Below are 12,500 nucleotides of genomic sequence, written 5' to 3'. Positions count from 1 at the left end.
ACACACACACACACACACACACACACACACACACACACACACCTGACTGGCAGACGCTTCAAACAGAACTCCTGTGATCTCTGAGATGCCGGGGCAGATTCTAACACATTACAGTCTGTATCTGACTGGGGGTTCTGTCTCTCTTTCTCGCGCTCTCTCTCTCGCGCTCTCTCGCGCTCTCTCGCTCTCTCTCTCGTGCTCTCTCGCTCTCTCTCGCGCTCTCTCGCGCTCTCTCGCTCTCTCTCGCGCTCTCTCTTTCTCTCTCTCTCGCGCTCTCTCTCTCTTTCTCTCTCTTTCTCGCTCTCTCTCGCCCTCTCTCTTTCTTTCTCTCTTTTTCTCGCTCTCTCTCGCTCTTTCTCGCTCTCTTTCTCTCTCTCGCTCTTTCTCGGTCTCCCTCTCTCTCCCCCTCTCTTTCTATCAGTGTGTGTTTTTCTTCCCTCCCCAGACAGAGAGATTCTATTTGGCCTATTTTAAGGGGAAAGTGAGCCGTCACAGGCAGCCAGTCAAACAGACAGACACAGAGGAACAGAGTGCTAGCTAGCTGCCTGTCTCTTCTGAGGCTTCTGTTCTGATGTCTCACTTAAAGTTACCAGGCTTCAACCTCCTGGCGGGGGGGGGGGGGGGGGGGGGGGACAAGATCAGATCTCCTACTAGACTGAGAATGAGATAAAGCTCCAGATATATGGTCTCTCCTCTCCACACTGCTGATGAAGATTAAGAGTGCAGAGATATGCATCCAAATGGCACCCTATTCCCTTCATGGTGCACTACCTTTGACCAGAGCCCATAGGACTTAGTGCACTATAAAGGGAATAGTCTTCTATTGGAATATTGGGAACACACTCTTCTATTGGAATTTGGAACACATTTGGAACACAGTCTTCTATTGGAATATTGGCCCTCATTTTCTCCATTTGGAACACAGTCTTCTATTGGAATATTGGCCCTAATTTCCTCCATTTGGAACACAAAGTCTTCTATTGGAATATTGGCCCTCATTTTCTCCATTTGGAACACACTCTTCTATTGGAACATTGGCCCTAATTTCCTCCATTTGGAACATACAGTCTTCTATTGGAATATTGGCCCTCATTTTCTCCATTTGGAACACAAAGTCTTCTATTGGAACATTGGCCCTAATTTCCTCCATTTGGAACACACACTCTTCTATTGGAACATTGGCCCTAATTTCCTCCATTTGGAACACACACTCTTCTATTGGAACATTGGCCCTAATTTCCTCCATTTGGAACATACAGTCTTCTATTGGAACATTGGCCCCTAATTTCCTCCATTTGGAACACACAGTCTTCTATTGGAACATTGGCCCCTAATTTCCTCCATTTGGAACACACACTCTTTACAGACACGTCAACAGTTTTTCTCCTTTTGTGTTTGGGGGGGCTGATATGGGAGGGGGTTGAGGTGATTGAGGAGCGGAAGTTTCTCAGTGATTGTGTCTCCAGACAAAGTGGGGGTCTGCCAGACATCTGATAATATGATTTAGCATAGAAAAGTCACCCCTAAATGTGCTTTTCTCTATCTGCTTTTACCTCTTTCACAGTTTTTCTCCTTTTACTGTGTTAGGGGGGCTGATATGGGAGGGGGGGGTGAGGTGATTGGAGGGGCTCTGTGTGTGTGGGGTCTAGACAGTGATAATATGATTTAGCATAGAAACTGTGCTTTTCTCTGTATCTGTTTCCTTTTCACTCTCTCTCTGTGTGTGTGTGTGTGTGTGTGTGTGTGTGTGTGTGTGTGTGTGTGTGTGTGTGTGTGTGTGTGTGTGTGTGTGTGTGTGTGTGTGTGTGTGTGTGTGTGTGTGTGTACTCCATTATGTCCATCTCTTGTTGCCCAGGGTTTGGGGGTATTGAGTTCCAGTGGAACACGGATAACATTGTGTGTCTGTATCAGTATTAGAGACCATCTGTCCCTGTAGACCCACAGATATACTATCAATCACAGTTCTACATGGACCCCCTCCCTCTCTCCACCTCCCCCGCCTCCCTCCCTCCCTCCCCATCTCTCTCCGCCTCCCTCCCTCCGCCTCCCTCCCTCCCTCTCTCCGCCTCCCTCCCTCCCTCCCTCCGCCTCCCTCCCTCCCTCTCTCCGCCTCCCTCCCTCCCTCCGCCTCCTCTCTCCCTCCCTCTCCGCCTCTCTCCCTCCCTCTCTCCGCCTCCCTCCCTCCCTCTCTCCCGCCTCCCTCCCCCTCCTCCGCCTCCCTCCCTCCTCCGCCTCCCTCCCTCCCTCTCCCCCCTCCCTCCCTCCCTCCGCCTCCCTCCTCCCTCCCCCTCCCTCCCTCTCTCCCCTCCCTCCCTCCCCTCCGCCTCCCTCCCTCCCTCCACCTCCCTCCCTCCCTCTCTCCCTCCTCCCTCCCTCTCTCCGCCTCCCTCCCTCCGCCTCCCCTCCCTCCCTCCCTCCCTCCCTCCCTCCCTCCCTCCCTCCCATATGGATTTTTGTATTGGTTCCCTTAGGACTCTATTCCGCCTCATTAAATCCGTAAAAGGTGTTGACAAAATTCCCTCAAGAGAGAGACAGCCATTTATGCATTAATGCATCCATTTTAAAGTTGAAATTAATTTGACTTAGTTCCTCCCTAGTAGCCTCCCTAGCTAGCTATAGGTCCCATAGCTATCTCCTAACAGGTCCTCCCTAGCTATTTGCCTAACAGGTCCCTAGCTATTTGCCATTCCTATAGCTATATGCTAACAGGTCCCATCCCTGCTAACAGGTCCTATAGCTATTTGCTAACAGGTCCCTATCTGCTAACAGCCTCCCTCTGCTCCAGGTCCCTAGCTATCTGCTAACAGGTCCCATCCGCTATCTCCTAACACCGCCCCATGGCTATCCTCCCTCCCTCCGCCTCCCTGGCTATCTCCTAACACTCCCATGGCTATCTCCTAACACCCCCCTGGCTATCTGCTAACACGCCTCCCTGGCTATCCCTCCGCTCCCACCCTCCCATGGCTATCTCCGCTCCCTCCCACCGCCTCCCTCTCTGGCTATCTCCTAACACCGCCTCCCTCCCTGGCTATCTGCTCACGCCTCCCTCCCTCCCTCTGCCTCCCACCCTCCCTCCCTCCGGCTATCCCTAACACGTCCCCTCCCTCCCTCTGGAACACGACCCAATTTCATTTTTGTATTGCTATTTTACACGATATTCAATATCATTAAATGTGAAAAAGGTGTTGACAAAATTCCCCAAGAGAGAACAGCCATTTATGCATTAATGCATCCATTTTAAAGTTGAAATTAATTTGACTTAGTTCTTAGCATAGTCCCAATATAGCTAGCTAACAGGTCCCATAGCTATCTGCTAACAGGTCCCATAGCTATCTGCTAACAGGTCCCATAGCTATCTGCTAACAGGTCCCATAGCTATCTGCTAACAGGTCCCATAGCTATCTGCTAACAGGCCCCATAGCTATCTGCTGACAGGTCCCATAGCTATCTGCTAACAGGTCCCATAGCTATCTGCTAACAGGTCCCATAGCTATCTGCTAACAGGTCCCATAGCTATCTGCTAACAGGTCCTATAGCTATTTGCTAACAGGTCCCATAGCTATCTGCTAACAGGTCCCATAGCTATCTGCTGACAGGTCCCATAGCTATCTGCTGACAGGTCCCATTTAATGCTATCTGCTGACAGGTCCCAATAGCTATCTGCTGACAGGTCCCATAGCTATCTGCTGACAAGTCCCATAGCTATCTGCTGAAAATAGCTATAACTGCTGACAGGTCCCACAGCTATCTGCTAACAGGTCCCATAGCTATCTGAAAATAGGTCCCATAGCTATCTGCAACAGGTCCCATAGCTGTGATCTGCAACAGGTCCCACAGCTATCTGCTAACACGTCCCATGGAAATCCTGCTAACAGGTCCCATGGCTATCTGCTAACACGTCCCATGGCTATCTGATAACCGTCCCATGGCTATGTGTAACAGGTCCCATGGCTATCTGATAACCTGTCCCACAGGCTATCTGCTAACACGTCCCATGGCTATCTGCTAACACGTCCCATAGCTATCTGCTAACAGGTCCCATAGCTATCTGCTAACAGGTCCCATTAGCTATCTGCTAACAGGTCACATAGCTATCTGCTAACAGGTCACATTAGCTATCTGCTAACAGGTCACATTAGCTATCTGCTGACAGGTCCCATAGCTATCTGCTGACAGGTCCCATAGCTATCTGCTGACAAGTCCCATGTAGCTATCTGCTAACAGGCCCCATAGCTATCTGCTGACAGGTCCCATAGCTATCTGATGCTAACAGGTCCCATAGCTATCTGCTAACAGGTCCCATAGCTTCTGCTAACAGGTCCCATAGCTATCTGCTAACACGTCCCATGGCTATCTGCTAACACTGTCCCATGGCTATCTGCTAACAGGTCCCATGGCTATCTGCTAACACGTCCCATGGCTATCTGCTAACACGCCCATGGCTATCTGCTAACAGGTCCATGGCTATCTGCTAACAGGTCCCATGGCTATCTGCTAACACTGTTCCCATGGCTATCTGCAACACACTGTCCCATAGCTATCTGCTAACAGGTCCCATTAGCTATCTGCTAACAGGTCACATAGCTATCTGCTAACAGGTCACATTAGCTATCTGCTAACAGGTCACATTAGCTATCTGCTAACAGGTCACATTAGCTATCTGCTAACAGGTCACATTAGCTATCTGCTAACAGGTCACATAGCTATCTGCTAACAGGTCACATAGCTATCTGCTAACAGGTCACATTAGCTATCTGCTAAAGGTCACATTAGCTATCTGCTAACAGGTCACATTAGCTATCTATCTATTTTGTTATGTTACAGCTGCTTAACACTGTTCCGATGCATTTATATATATGCGATATATATTAAATATACTGTTCCGATGCTATATGAATTTAATATGTCACTGTTCCAATGCTAGAGGACTGAAAAAGCACTGATAACCTGGACTCCACACAGAGAGATGTTCCAATGCTAAGGACTGCTTCAAAAGCACTGTTCCTCCATTAGGTAAATCTGAACATAACTCTATTATCCTGATTCCTGCTGACAAAACAACATAAACAGGAAGTACCAGTGTCGCTCAATATGTACTGGTTCAATGAAGCACTGCTCCGCTACAGGACTGCTTCAAAAGCACTGTTCCAATGCTACAGGACCGCTTCAAAAGCACTGTTCCGATGCTACAGGACCGCTTCAAAAGCACTGTTCCAATGCTACAGGACCGCTTCAAAAGCACTGTTCCAATGCTACAGGACTGCTTCAAAAGCACTGTTCCGATGCTACAGGACTGCTTCAATAGCACTGTTCCGATGCTACAGGACTGCTTCAAAAGCACTGTTCCGATGCTACAGGACTGCTTCAATAGCACTGTTCCGATGCTACAGGACTGCTTCAAAAGCACTGTTCCGATGCTACAGGACTGCTTCAAAAGCACTGTTCCGATGCTACAGGACTGCTTCAATAGCACTGTTCCGCTGCTACAGGACTGCTTCAATAGCACTGTTCCGCTGCTACAGGACTGCTTCAAAAGCACTGTTCCGCTGCTACAGGACTGCTTCAAAAGCACTGTTCCGATGCTACAGGACTGCTTCAAAAGCACTGTTCCGATGCTACAGGACTGCTTCAAAAGCACTGTTCCGATGCTACAGGACTGCTTCAAAAGCACTGTTCCGATGCTACAGGACTGCTTCAATAGCACTGTTCCGATGCTACAGGACTGCTTCAAAAGCACTGTTCCGATGCTACAGGACTGCTTCAAAAGCACTGTTCCGATGCTACAGGACTGCTTCAATAGCACTGTTCCGGGATTCATCCGATGGCATTGAGGAGTTCACCACATCAGTCACCGGCTTCATTGATAAGAGCATTGACGACATCGTCCCCACGTTGACCGTACGTACATATCCCAACCAGAAGCCATGTCTTACACGCTACAGGGTAGCCTAGTGGTTAGAGCATTGGACTAGTAACCGCAAGGTTGCAAGTTCAAATCCCCGAGCTGACAAGGTACAAATCTGTCATTCTGCCCTTGAACAGGCAGTTAACCCACTGTTCCTAGGCCATCATTGTAAATAAGAATTTGTTCTTAACTGACTTGCCTAGTTAAATAAAGGTAAAATGAACATCCGAACTGAGCTAAAGGCTAGAGCTGCTGCTTTCAAGGAGCTGGATACCAATCCGTACGATTAAAAGAAATCCTGCTATGCCCTCCGACGAACTAGGAAAAGTGTCAAACCAGGACCAAGCACAAATCCTACTACACCCCGGCTCATCGGATGTGGCAGGGCTCGCAAACTATCATCGATTACAAAGCGAAACCCAACCGAGTCTACCAGACCTGCAAAATACCTTCTATGCTCTCTTCGAGGCTAGCAACACTGAACCACGCATGAGAGCATCAGCTGTTCCGGACGACTGTGAGATCACGCTCTCCGTAGCCGAAGTCAGTAAGAGCTTTAAACAGGTCGACATTCACAAGACCCCAGGACACGTACCAGAAGCATGACCGACTGTCTTCACTGATATGTTAAACCTGTCGCTGACCCAGTCTGTAATACCAACATGTTTCAAGCAGACCACCACAGTCCCTGTGCCCAAAGCTAAGGATCTTAAACACTATAGACTATGGAACATTTTGTTGTGTTCTGAACTATTGAACAGGTTATTGTGTTCTGAACTATTGAACAGTTCTGAACTATTGAACAGGTCATTGTGTTCTGAACTATTGAACAGTTCTGAACTATTGAACAGGTCATTGTGTTCTGAACTATTGAACAGTTCTGAACTATTTAACGGGTCTTAATATAATAATAATAATAATATATGCCATTTAGCAGACGCTTTTATCCAAAGCGACTTACAGTCATGTGTGCATACATTCTATGTATGGGTGGTCCAGGGGATCGAACCCAGTGTTGTAAGATGGTTTGGCGAGGACAACATTCACGACTTCAGGTCTAAGAACAATATCCAATATCCTCATACATTTGATTTCATTATCTCTTTTTGACGGTTGAATGTGTTGTATTGTATTTGTCCCTCGACCTGTACTCTCTCTGCTGAGTGTTGTGGTTCTGTCTTGTACCCCTAAAGAGCTCGAAGGTCATTCTCTCTGCTGAGTGTTGTTGTTCTGTCTTGTACCCTTACAGAGCTCGGAGGTCATTCTCTCTGCTGAGTGTTGTGGTTCTGTCTTGTACCCCTACAGAGCTCGGAGGTCATTCTCTCTGCTGAGTGTTGTGGTTCTGTCTTGTACCCCTACAGAGCTCGGAGGTCATTCTCTCTGCTGAGAGTTGTGGTTCTGTCTTGTACCCCTACAGAGCTCGGAGGTCATTCTCTCTGCTGAGAGTTGTGGTTCTGTCTTGTACCCTTACAGAGCTCGGAGGTCATTCTCTCTGCTGAGTGCCTCTGGACAATTGTTGCTCTGCTCTGACAGTTTGATAACAATGGTTTACTCTCTCTTCCTTCTGTCCCTGTCCTCCTCTTTCATAAACTCTCTTCCCCTGTCTCTCTGTCTCTCTGTCTCTCTGTCTCTCTGTCTCTCTGTCTCTCTGTCTCTCTGTCTCTCTGTCTCTCTGTCTCTGTCTCTCTCTCTCTACCTATCCCCCTGTCTCTCTCTCTCTCTCTCTCTCTCTCTCTCTCTCTACCTATCCCCCTGTCTCTCTCTCTCTTTCTCTCTCTCTCTCTCTCTCTCTCTACCTATCCCCCTGTCTCTCTCTCTCTTTCTCTCTCTAGTGGTTCTGTTGGACACCACAGCTGTTCTGGGTGAGTTGGACTGGAGGACCTACCCAGTGAATGGGGTAAGTGTTTCTCCTACCATACCATTGTATAGGCGGGGCGCCCTCAGGATGTGGTTTTAGACCTTACAGTGAAATGCTTACTTACAAGCCCCTAACCCATAATGCAGTTTAAAAAAACGGATAAGAATCTGAAATAAAGTAACAAGTAATTAAAGAGCAGCAGTAAAATAACAACATGGAGGCTAAATACAGGGGGTACCGGTACAGAGTCAATGTGGAGGCTTTATACAGGGGGTACTAGTACAGAGTCAATGTGGAGGCTATATACAGGGTGTCACGGTACAGAGTCAATGTGGAGGCTATATACAGGGTGTCACGGTACAGAGTCAATGTGGAGGCTATATACAGGGTGTCACGGTACAGAGTCAATGTGGAGGCTATATACAGGGTGTCACGGTACAGAGTCAATGTGGAGGCTATATACAGGGTGTCACGGTACAGAGTCAATGTGGAGGCTATATACAGGGGGTACCGGTACAGAGTCAATGTGGAGGCTATATACAGGGGGTACCAGTACAGAGTCAATGTGGAGACTATATACAGGGTATTACAGTACAGAGTCAATGTGGAGGCTATATACAGGGGATACAGAGTCAATGTGGAGGCTATATACAGGGGGTACAGAGTCAGTGTGGAGGCTATATACAGGGGATACCGGTACAGAGTCAATGTGGAGGCTATATACAGGGGATACCGGTACAGAGTCAATGTGGAGGCTATATACAGGGGGATACCGGTACAGAGTCAATGTGGAGGCTATATACAGGGGGTACCGGTACAGAGTCAATGTGGAGGCTATATACAGGGGGTACTGGTACAGAGTCAATGTGGTGGCTATATACAGGGGGTACCGGTACAGAGTCAATGTGGAGGCTATATACATGGGGTACCAGTACAGAGTCAATGTGGAGGCTATATACAGGAGGTACCAGTACAGAGTCAATGTGGAGGCTATATACAGGGGGTACCAGTACAGAGTCAATGTGGAGGCTATATACAGGGGGTACCAGTACAGAGTCAATGTGGAGGCTATATACAGGGAGTACAGAGTCAATGTGGGGACTATATACAGGGGGTACCAGTACAGAGTCAATGTGGAGGCTATATACAGGGGGTACCGGTACAGAGTCAATGTGGAGGCTATATACAGGGGGTACCGGTACAGAGTCAATGTGGGGACTATATACAGGGGGTACCAGTACAGAGTCAATGTGGAGGCTATATACAGGGGGTACCAGTACAGAGTCAATGTGGAGGCTATATACAGGGGGTACCTGTACAGAGTCAATGTGGAGGCTATATACAGGGGGTACCGGTACAGAGTCTATGTGGAGGCTATATACAGGGAGTACCAGTACAGATTCAATGTGGAGGCTATATACAGGGGGTACCAGTACAGAGTCAATGTGGAGGCTATATACAGGGAGTACAGAGTCAATGTGGAGGCTATATACAGGGAGTACAGAGTCAATGTGGGGACTATATACAGGGTGTCACGGTACAGAGTCAATGTGGAGGCTATATACAGGGGGGTACTGGTACAGAGTCAATGTGGAGGCTATATACAGGGGATACAGAGTCAATGTGGAGGCTGTTATCTAAAGTAGAGCCCTGGGTCCAGGGGCCTGTTGTCTGAAGTAGAGCTCTGGGTCCAGGGGCCTGTTGTCTAAAGTAGAGCCCTGGGTCCTGGGGCCTGTTGTCTAAAGTAGAGACCTGGGTCCAGGGGCCTGTTGTCTAAAGTAGAGCCCTGGCTCCAGGGGCCTGTTGTCTAAAGTAGAGCTCTGTTCCCTTTATATTCTACTGTTTCCGACCTGGGCCCAGGGGCCTGTTGTCTAAAGTAGAGCCCTGGGCCCAGGGGCCTGTTGTCTAAAGTAGAGCCCTGGGCCCAGGGGCCTGTTGTCTAAAGTAGAGCCCTGGGCCCTGGGGCCTGTTGTCTGAAGTAGAGCCCTGGGTACAGGGGCCTGTTGTCTAAAGTAGAGCTCTGGGTACAGGGGCCTGTTGTCTAAAGTAGAGCTCTGGGTCCAGGGGCCTGTTGTCTGAAGTAGAGCCCTGGGTCCAGGGGCCTGTTGTCTGAAGTAGAGCCCTGGGTCCAGGGGCCTGTTGTCTGAAGTAGAGCCCTGGGTCCAGGGGCCTGTTGTCTAAAGTAGAGCCCTGGGTCCAGGGGCCTGTTGTCTAAAGTAGAGCCCTGGGTCCAGGGGCCTGTTGTCTAAAGTAGAGCCCTGGGTCCAGGGGCCTGTTGGGGTCCCCCAGCACCACTTTCACTATCTAAATGAATCAGACGTTCGTTTGGTCCCCCAGCACCACTTTCACTATCTAAACGAATCAGACGGTCGTTTCATAATGAGGAAGAGTTGACTGGTCTCCGGGAGGCAGAATGAGGAAGAGTTGACCGTAGAGAGAACATTAGAACACTGTGAGATGGAACGCTGGTCTCCGGGAGGCAGAATGAGGAAGAGTTGACTGGTCTCCGGGAGGAAGAGTTGACTGGTCTCCGGGAGGCAGAATGAGGAAGAGTTGACTGGTCTCCGGGAGGCAGAATGAGGAAGAGTTGACCGTAGAGAGAACATTAGAACACTGTGAGATGGAACGCTGGTCTCCGGGAGGCAGAATGAGGAAGACTTGACTGGTCTCCGGGAGGAAGAGTTGACTGGTCTCTGGGAGGCAGAATGAGGAATAGTTGACTGGTCTCCGGGAGGCAGAATGAGGAAGAGTTGACTGGTCTCCGGGAGGCAGAATGAGGAAGAGTTGACCGTAGAGAGAATATTAGAACACTGTGAGATGGAACGCTGGTCTCAGGAGGCAGGAGGAAGAGTTGACTGGTCTCGGGAGGCAGAATGAGGAAGAGTTGACTGGTCTCCGGGAGGCAGAATGAGGAAGAGTTGACTGGTCTCAGGAGGCAGAATGAGGAAGAGTTGACCGTAGAGAGAATATTAGAACACTGTGAGATGGAACGCTGGTCTCAGGAGGCAGAATGAGGAAGAGTTGACTGGTCTCGGGAGGCAGAATGAGGAAGAGTTGACTGGTCTCAGGAGGCAGAATGAGGAAGAGTTGACCGTAGAGAGAATATTAGAACACTGTGAGATGGAACGCTGGTCTCAGGAGGCAGAATGAGGAAGAGTTGACTGGTCTCGGGAGGCAGAATGAGGAAGAGTTGACTGGTCTCAGGAGGCAGAATGAGGAAGAGTTGACTGGTCTCAGGAGGCAGAATGAGGAAGAGTTGACCGTAGAGAGAATATTAGAACACTGTGAGATGGAACGCTGGTCTCAGGAGGCAGAATGAGGAAGAGTTGACTGGTCTCGGGAGGCAGAATGAGGAAGAGTTGACTGGTCTCCGGGAGGCAGAATGAGGAAGAGTTGACTGGTCTCAGGAGGCAGAATGAGGAAGAGTTGACCGTAGAGAGAATATTAGAACACTGTGAGATGGAACGCTGGTCTCCGGGAGGCAGAATGAGGAAGAGTTGACTGGTCTCCGGGAGGAAGAGTTGACCGTAGAGATAACATTAGAACACTGTGAGATGGAACACTGGTCTCAGAAGGCAGAATGAGGAAGAGTTGACTGGTCTCAGGAGGCAGAATGAAGAAGGGTTGACTGGTCTCAGGAGGCAGAATGAGGAAGAGTTGACTGTAGAGAGAACATTATAACATTAGAACACCTTGAGATGGAACGCTGGTCTAAGGAAGCAGAATGAGGAAGAGTTGACTGTAGAGAGAACATTAGAATGTTAGAACACTGTGAGATGGAATGCTGGTCTCAGGAGGCAGAATGAGGAAGAGTTGACTGGTCTCAGGAGGCAGAATGAGGAAGAATTGACTGGTCTCCGGGAGGCAGAATGAGGAAGAGTTGACCGTAGAGAGAATATTAGAACACTGTGAGATGGAACGCTGGTCTCCGGGAGGCAGAATGAGGAAGAGTTGACTGGTCCCTGGGAGGCAGAATGAGGAAGAGTTGACTGGTCTCCGGGAGGCAGAATGAGGAAGAGTTGACTGGTCTGAGGAGGCAGAATGAGGAAGAGTTGACCGTAGAGAGAATATTAGAACACTGTGAGATGGAACGCTGGTCTCAGGAGGCAGAAGGAGGAAGAGTTGACTGGTCTCAGGAGGCAGAATGAGGAAGAATTGACTGGTCTCCGGGAGGCAGAATGAGGAAGAGTTGACTGGTCTCCGGGAGGCAGAATGAGGAAGAGTTGACTGGTCATAGGGTGAATGCACCAATTTGTAAGTCGCTCTGGATAAGAGCGTCTGCTAAATGACTTAATGGATGTCATAGGGTGAATGCACCAATTTGTAAGTCGCTCTGGATAAGAGCGTCTGCTAAATGACTTAAATGTAAATGTAATGAGGAAGAGTTGACTGGTCTCCGGGAGGCAGAATGAGGAAAAGTTGACTGGTCTCCGGGAGGCAGAATGAGGAAAAGTTGACTGGTCTCCGGGAGGCAGAATGAGGAAGAGTTGACTGGTCTCCGGGAGGCAGAATGAGGAAGAGTTGACTGGTCTCCGGGAGGCAGAATGAGGAAGAGTTGACTGGTCTCCGGGAGGAAAAATTAGGAAAAGTTGACTGGTCTCCGGGAGGCAGAATGAGGAAAAGTTGACTGGTCTCCGGGAGGCAGAATGAGGAAGAGTTGACTGGTCTCCGGGAGGCAGAATGAGGAAGAGTTGACTGGTCTGATTGGTTTAGAGGTGACAGCAACAAGTTAAACTT

General features: G+C 49.1%; 1 pseudogene; it reads left to right on the top strand.

Moving 5' to 3' along the window:
* The window catches only part of LOC124018715, a 119,909-nt pseudogene that overhangs the window by 2,006 nt on the left and 105,403 nt on the right, over window positions 1-12,500 (top strand).

Source organism: Oncorhynchus gorbuscha, unplaced genomic scaffold (assembly GCF_021184085.1).
Source record: "Oncorhynchus gorbuscha isolate QuinsamMale2020 ecotype Even-year unplaced genomic scaffold, OgorEven_v1.0 Un_scaffold_572, whole genome shotgun sequence".
Lineage (NCBI taxonomy): Eukaryota > Metazoa > Chordata > Actinopteri > Salmoniformes > Salmonidae > Oncorhynchus > Oncorhynchus gorbuscha.
Note: the sequence above shows the minus strand (reverse complement) of the source record. Positions and strands in the feature narration are given on the sequence as shown.